This window comes from Gadus macrocephalus, chromosome 13 (assembly GCF_031168955.1).
Source record: "Gadus macrocephalus chromosome 13, ASM3116895v1".
In the NCBI taxonomy this organism is placed as follows: Eukaryota; Metazoa; Chordata; class Actinopteri; order Gadiformes; family Gadidae; genus Gadus; species Gadus macrocephalus.
Window position 1 is genome coordinate 4,682,588 of NC_082394.1, and position 7,400 is coordinate 4,689,987.

Genomic DNA, 7,400 nt, shown 5'->3' on the forward strand with positions numbered 1-7,400 from the left:
GTCTTATTTTTAACAGAATACCTACAATAATTTATTATAATAATTTATTTTTAGATAGGAGCCTTGAATGTTACTTTGACCGTCTGTATGTAACTCATTGAAGATATAATAAGTCTGAATAAGCAACAGTTGTAATATAGTTGTGCCAAGAAATGCAATGGGTTCAGAATCGCTTCAATAAGCCATGATTGTCTCGTCCGCAAGTCTCCTTAAGTCTCCTTAAGCAGCCTCCGAAGGCAGCTCAGATACTGGACCGTTCTGTAGATTAAACAACATGATGACAAGCTTGGGCATAAGGTCCTGCTCCACCTCGACCTAGACCTGGTCCGACCAGACCACCTAGACCTAGACCTGGTCCGACCAGACCACCTAGAACTAGACCTGCTCCACCCAGACCACCTAGTTCTAGGCCCGGCTCCACCCAGACCCTCTGAATAGACAGTCACCGAGACCTAGACCCTGTGTAGGCCTAGACCCAGACTCTAGACCCTAGTTCTAGGGTCTAGAGTCTAGACCTTGGGTCTGGCTGTGAGATGGGATGTTGAGGCACCATACGCTCAGAGCGACCAAGAGGAAGACGCAAAGGAGCAGGACGGACTCAGACTGTAAATAAATGTTTTTGCCGTGGGCGAGAGAGAGAGCAGAACGGACCCCTGATCCCACACATGTCCGTGTTCCAGTGTGTGTTTGGACATCAACATGAGGATATATTAATATAAACGTATACGTCTGTCATCATAAACACACATGTCAGCTTCCCTGTTCTGCTGGCGTTACTTTATATGTTAATGGAAGCTCTAATAACCATCAATACTTTGCATTGTGTTTTTTAATGAGATCAATAAACGATACGAAACATGAACCGACCCTGGCCATCAGGACGAAGCTCTTTGCTCCCAGTAACACCTCTTACCAGTAACATCTCGGACCAGTAACACGGTGTTCCGTCCTTTGCTGCAACAAGGTCGTAAGAGAGAGGAGAGAGAGACCGGCTCTCAGAGAGTAGAGAGAGACCGGCTCTCAGAGAGGAGAGAGAGACCGGCTCTCAGAGAGGAGAGAGAGACCGGCTCTCAGAGAGGAGAGAGAGACCGGCTCTCAGAGAGGAGAGAGAGACCGGCTCTCAGAGAGTAGAGAGAGTTCAGCCCTCAGAGAGGAGGGAGAGAGAGACCGGCTCTCAGACCCAGAGGAACTTAAGACCCAGAGCCTGGAGGAGATATAGAACTGAGTCCAAAGGCCTGTAGAGTCCAGAGGCCTTGTCAACACAAATGCTGAATGTTTGTTCAGAGCAGAAACCATTCTCTGTGTTTTATATATCAGCGAAAAAAATCTCTATACAGTATATATATTCAATGTAATTTTTTGGATTATGAAAACCAAACCTGAAATAAACCATGACTGAAACGAGGAGGGGTGGCGTGAGTCATTTACAGTTATAAAGAGCAGCTGTGGCGTCCACAGAGACGATGCCGTTGGTCTCAGAGGGCTTTACACGTCGTATATATTTATATATGGATGCTATATGTGATACCCTGGACAAAAGACGATTAACCACACCGTCGCGTGGGTTAACAGAACCGCACACCTGCTCCACACAGCTGCGCCCGTCCCTGTGAATACCACCAGTGAACACTAGGGGGCAGCAGAGCATGACTCCACCAGTCTGTACATAGAGGGCGTCCTCCACACAGACCTTATCCACACTGAGGAACCAGACCTGGCAGGGACTCGGGAAGTCATTCCGAGAGGGGGGTGCTGAGAGAGAGTCTATATAATGACGTCATAATAAATGATGCGTAACATCCATTGTTTAGAGACGAGATGAGGGGTTATCCTCTTTATTGATGATTGATTATTGTGTATTGTCATCGCCTCAGTGGTGCAGTGGAGTGCACTCTGCCTAACCCACTGGAGACCGCGGCTCAATTTCTGTGTAAAACACAATATCTTCAATTTTTAACGTATTGCTATCATGTCTTTTGCACTTGATGGTGCATTGATAAGTTCGGAGGTTAACACTCTAGACAGCTCAGGTTCGGATCCCCGCAAAAACGTTGACATGGGTACCACTGTCGTTTTTTATTGGTCAACATGGAAAAAATATTAGGGGTAACTCAGTCGTTTTTTATCGGCCGTCATGAAATAAACATAATAAAAATAAACACTGTTGATATTTATCAAATAAAACATAGTGGGTGACACTGTTGTTTTTCTTTGGTCATCATGAAAAATAACACAAGGGGTAACACTGTAGTTTTTATCAAATGAAACATGAGGGGTAACACTGTAGATTTTATCAAATGAAACATAAGGGGTAACACTGTCGTTTTTCATTGGTCGTCATGAAAAAAACACAAGGGGTAACACTGTTGTTTTTTATTGGTCGTCATGAAATAAAATAAAAGGGGTACACTGTTGTTTTTTAATTGGTCGTCATAAAAAAAAAAAAAAAGGGTAACACTGTTGTCTTTGTCAAATAAAATAAAAGGTGTAACACTGTCGTTTTTTATTGGTCGTCGTGAAAAAAAACATAAGGGGTAACACTGTTGTTTATTTTTGGTCGTCATGAAAAAAACAAAAGGGGTAAAACTGTTGTTTATTTTTGGTCGTCATGAAAAAAACACAAGGGGCAACACTGTTGTTTTTTAATTGGTCGTCATAAAAAAATAAATAATGGGTAACACTGTTGTCTTTGTCAAATAAAATAAAAGGTGTAACACTGTCGTTTTTTATTGGTTGTCGTGAAAAAAAATCACAAGGGGTCACACTGTTGTTTTTTAATTGGTCGTCATAAAAAAAATAAATAATGGGTAACACTGTTGTCTTTGTCAAATAAAATAAAAGGTGTAACACTGTCGTTTTTTATTGGTTGTCGTGAAAAAAAACTTAAGGGATAAAACTGTTGTTTATTTTTGGTCGTCATGAAAAAAACACAAGGGGTAACACTGTTGTTTTTTAATTGGTCGTCATAAAAAAATAAATAATGGGTAACACTGGTCGTCATAAAAAAAATAAATAATGGGTAACACTGTTGTCTTTGTCAAATAAAATAAAAGGTGTAACACTGTCGTTTTTTATTGGTTGCCGTGAAAAAAAACATGAGGGGTAACACTGTTGTTTTTTATTGGTCGTCATGAAAAAAAACATAAGGGGTAACACTGTTGTTTATTTTTGGTCGTCATGAAAAAAACACAAGGGGTAACACTGTTGTTTTTTAATTGGTCGTCATAAATCAAAAAAAAATTGGTAACACTGTTGTCTTTGTTAAATAACATAAAAGGTGTAACACTGTCCTTTTTTTATTGGTCGTCGTGAAAAAAAACATAAGGGGTAACACTGTTGTTTATTTTTGGTCGTCATGAAAAAAACACAAGGGGTAACACTGTTGTTTTTTATTGGTCGTCATGAAAAAAACACAAGGGGTAACATTGTTGTTTTTTATTGGTCGTCATGAAAAAAAACATAAGGGGTAACACTGTTGTTTTTTAATTGGTCGTCATAAAAAAATAAATAATGGGTAACACTGTTGTCTTTGTCAAATAAAATAAAAGGTGTAACACTGTCGTTTTTTATTGGTTGTCGTGAAAAAAAACATAAGGGGTAAAACTAGTGTTTATTTTTGGTCGTCATGAAAAAAACACAAGGGGTAACACTGTTGTTTTTTAATTGGTCGTCATCAAAAAAAAAAAAAGGGTAACACTGTTGTCTTTGTCAAATAAAATAAAAGGTGTAACACTGTCGTTTTTTATTGGTCGTCATGAAAAAAAACATAAGGGGCAACACTGTTGTTTATTTTTGGTCGTCATGAAAAAAACACAAGGGGTAACACTGTTGTTTTTTATTGGTCGTCATGAAAAAAAACATAAGGGGTAACACTGTTGTTTTTTAATTGGTCGTCATAAAAAAAAAGAAAAAATGGGTAACACTGTTGTCTTTGTCAAATAAAATATAAGGTGTAACACTGTTGTTTTTTATTGGTCGTCATGAAAAAAACACAAGGGGTAACACTGTTGTTTTTTATTGGTCGTCATGAAAAAAACACAAGGGGTAACACTGTTGTTTTTTATTGGTTGTCATGAAAAAAAACATAAGGGGTAACACTGTTGTTTATTTTTGGTCGTCATGAAAAAAACACAAGGGGTAACACTGTTGTTTTTTAATTGGTCGTCATAAATCAAAAAAAAATTGGTAACACTGTTGTCTTTGTTAAATAACATAAAATGTGTAACACTGTCCTTTTTTTATTGGTCGTCGTGAAAAAAAACATAAGGGGTAACACTGTTGTTTATTTTTGGTCGTCATGAAAAAAACACAAGGGGTAACACTGTTGTTTTTTAATTGGTCGTCATAAATCAAAAAAAAATTGGTAACACTGTTGTCTTTGTTAAATAACATAAAAGGTGTAACACTGTCCTTTTTTTATTGGTCGTCGTGAAAAAAAACATAAGGGGTAACACTGTTGTTTATTTTTGGTCGTCATGAAAAAAACACAAGGGGTAACACTGTTGTTTTTTATTGGTCGTCATGAAAAAAACACAAGGGGTAACATTGTTGTTTTTTATTGGTCGTCATGAAAAAAAACATAAGGGGTAACACTGTTGTTTTTTAATTGGTCGTCATAAAAAAATAAATAATGGGTAACACTGTTGTCTTTGTCAAATAAAATAAAAGGTGTAACACTGTCGTTTTTTATTGGTTGTCGTGAAAAAAAACATAAGGGGTAAAACTGGTGTTTATTTTTGGTCGTCATGAAAAAAACACAAGGGGTAACACTGTTGTTTTTTAATTGGTCGTCATAAAAAAAAAAAAAAGGGTAACACTGTTGTCTTTGTCAAATAAAATAAAAGGTGTAACACTGTCGTTTTTTATTGGTCGTCATGAAAAAAAACATAAGGGGCAACACTGTTGTTTATTTTTGGTCGTCATGAAAAAAACACAAGGGGTAACACTGTTGTTTTTTATTGGTCGTCATGAAAAAAAACATAAGGGGTAACACTGTTGTTTTTTAATTGGTCGTCATAAAAAAAAAGAAAAAATGGGTAACACTGTTGTCTTTGTCAAATAAAATATAAGGTGTAACACTGTTGTTTTTTATTGGTCGTCATGAAAAAAACACAAGGGGTAACACTGTTGTTTTTTATTGGTCGTCATGAAAAAAACACAAGGGGTAACACTGTTGTTTTTTATTGGTTGTCATGAAAAAAAACACAAGGGGAAACACTGTTGTTTTTTAATTGGTCGTCATAAAAATAAAAAATAAAGGGTAACACTGTTGTCTTTGTCAAATAAAATAAAAGGGATACACTGTTGTTTTTTAATTGGTCGTCATAAAAAAAAAAAAAAATGGATAACACTGTTGTCTTTGTCAATTAAAATAAAAGGTGTAACACTGTCGTTTTTTTATTGGTCGTCATGAAAAAAAACAAAAGGGGTAAAACTGTTGTTTATTTTTGGTCGTCATGAAAAAAACACAAGGGGTAACACTGTTGTTTTTTAATTGGTCGTCATAAAAAAATAAATAATGGGTAACACTGTTGTCTTTGTCAAATAAAATAAAAGGTGTAACACTGTCGTTTTTTATTGGTTGTCGTGAAAAAAAACAGAAATACTGAGTCCTCAAATAAATTTTGGCAAAGAAAACGTAGGCCTATATGAGATAACATATGATATGCGGTAACTGTGGTTCTATTTAATGATATACGCAATACATTATAAACATTGTTTCTTATCAGTATTGTATGCTATCCTAATATGCATGTGTCCCCGTGGTAATAGACATTGCCATTGATTGTATTATGCGTTACGTGTTTAGTTTGCGTGTGTTTAAACAGAGCACACATGCACGCCCGCATTCATTCATTCTTTTTAACACTCACTCGCGGTAAAACAATGTTTTTCACTATCAAATACTCATCAGTCCTAAAAGTTATGGGCATATAGGCCTACACGATGTCTCTGTCAAGAAAATATGTGTTTGCTGTACGGTAACTTATTACCGCTGCATCAGCTGTTCTTTCCCAAATAATTTACCAAGAATGTGCGGCTAGGTAGATGGGAGAAGCAAAGTGTATGCGCGAGGTGCACAAGCAATCCGTATGCATCGCATGCGCATGTAGGCATGCGCCCTTAAAATAGCGTCTGAACAACGCGCCACTGACTTTAAACCAGGTATTTCCTGGTCAGTAGCGCAATGGTATTCAGAGACGGCAAAATACCGTTTGCGCCAGAACACGCCTCCTCCTTCCGCCGAACCGCCCCTTGGGGCGCAAGATCATTCCCTAATTTACCGGCGAGTGGCGCAGGTGGCAAAAGAGCGCTCTGCGCCAGTTGTAAACTAGCAACGACACATGCGCCAGTGACTAAGTCACTTGCGCCGGATGCAAGATAGGGCCCATCGGGTAACACTGTTGTTTTTTAATTGGTCGTCATAAAAAAATAAATAATGGGTAACACTGTTGTTTTTTATTGGTTGTCATGAAAAAAAACACAAGGGGTAACACTGTTGTTTTTGAATTGGTCGTCATAAAAATAAAAAATAAAGGGTAACACTGTTGTCTTTGTCAAATAAAATAAAAGGGATACACTGTTGTTTTTTAATTGGTCGTCATAAAAATAAAAATAAATGGATAACACTGTTGTCTTTGTCAATTAAAATAAAAGGTGTAACACTGTCGTTTTTTTATTGGTCGTCATGAAAAAAAACAAAAGGGGTAAAACTGTTGTTTATTTTTGGTCGTCATGAAAAAAACACAAGGGGTAACACTGTTGTTTTTTAATTGGTCGTCATAAAAAAATAAATAATGGGTAACACTGTTGTCTTTGTCAAATAAAATAAAAGGTGTAACACTGTCGTTTTTTTATTGGTCGTCATGAAAAAAAACAAAAGGGGTAAAACTGTTGTTTATTTTTGGTCGTCATGAAAAAAACACAAGGGGTAACACTGTTGTTTTTTAATTGGTCGTCATAAAAAAATAAATAATGGGTAACACTGTTGTCTTTGTCAAATAAAATAAAAGGTGTAACACTGTCGTTTTTTATTGGTTGTCGTGAAAAAAAACACAAGGGGTAACACTGTTGTTTTTTAATTGGTCGTCATAAAAAAATAAATAATGGGTAACACTGTTGTCTTTGTCAAATAAAATAAAAGGTGTAACACTGTCGTTTTTTATTGGTTGTCGTGAAAAAAAACATAAGGGGTAAAACTGTTGTTTATTTTTGGTCGTCATGAAAAAAACACAAGGGGTAACACTGTTGTTTTTTAATTGGTCGTCATAAAAAAATAAATAATGGGTAACACTGTTGTCTTTGTCAAATAAAATATAAGGTGTAACACTGTTGTTTTTTATTGGTCGTCATGAAAAAAACACAAGGGGCAACACTGTTGTTTTTTATTGGTCGTCATG

At 36.6% G+C, this 7,400-nt stretch overlaps 1 protein-coding gene across 1 annotated transcript in view; it reads left to right on the forward strand.

The window, feature by feature from the left end:
* Positions 1-1,404, forward strand: part of slc4a8 (solute carrier family 4 member 8) — a 36,889-nt gene extending 35,485 nt beyond the window's left edge. The window contains 1 exon segment of the mRNA XM_060068250.1: positions 1-1,404. This exon segment is cut by the window's left edge and continues 1,566 nt beyond it. The gene's annotated coding sequence lies outside the window, so the exon portion shown is untranslated.
* The last annotated feature ends 5,996 nt before the right edge of the window (positions 1,405-7,400 follow it).